Raw genomic sequence first — 530 nt, forward strand, 5'->3', positions numbered from 1 at the left:
GAGGAATTCGTGCGCAATTGGTTGATGACTCGACCTCAAAGTTTCTACGAGCAAGGAATTAACAAGCTTCCAAACCGCTGGAAAAAATGTGTAGAGCGTGAATGAGACTATGTACAAAAATAATCAATAGTATTTTTGTATTGTTTTATAAATAAATAAATATTAAAAAAGAATTCCGGTTAATATTTGATTCACCCTCGTAAAAGTGAAAATCTCTAAAAAATTCTGCAATCTAGACTTTTTTTAAAGTCAATCATTAATATCACACGAAAATAAACTTTATATCATTCATTTAATAAAAATTTACATTACTTTGCGTTATCTTATGATATACTGGTATGAGAATAATACAAACCTACAATAATAATACAAACACTCCATGTGGCGAGAAAGTTTGAATGCGAATTTCTATAGGATTTTTGCGAGAAACACAAATCTGGAAGTTTGAAACCAATATCTCGAAAAGTTTTCGATATATTGATTTTTTTTACTTTTTAAATTTTGTGATCATTTCTGTGACCAATCGCAGG

The sequence above is a fragment of the Belonocnema kinseyi genome, chromosome 4 (assembly GCF_010883055.1).
Source record: "Belonocnema kinseyi isolate 2016_QV_RU_SX_M_011 chromosome 4, B_treatae_v1, whole genome shotgun sequence".
Lineage (NCBI taxonomy): Eukaryota > Metazoa > Arthropoda > Insecta > Hymenoptera > Cynipidae > Belonocnema > Belonocnema kinseyi.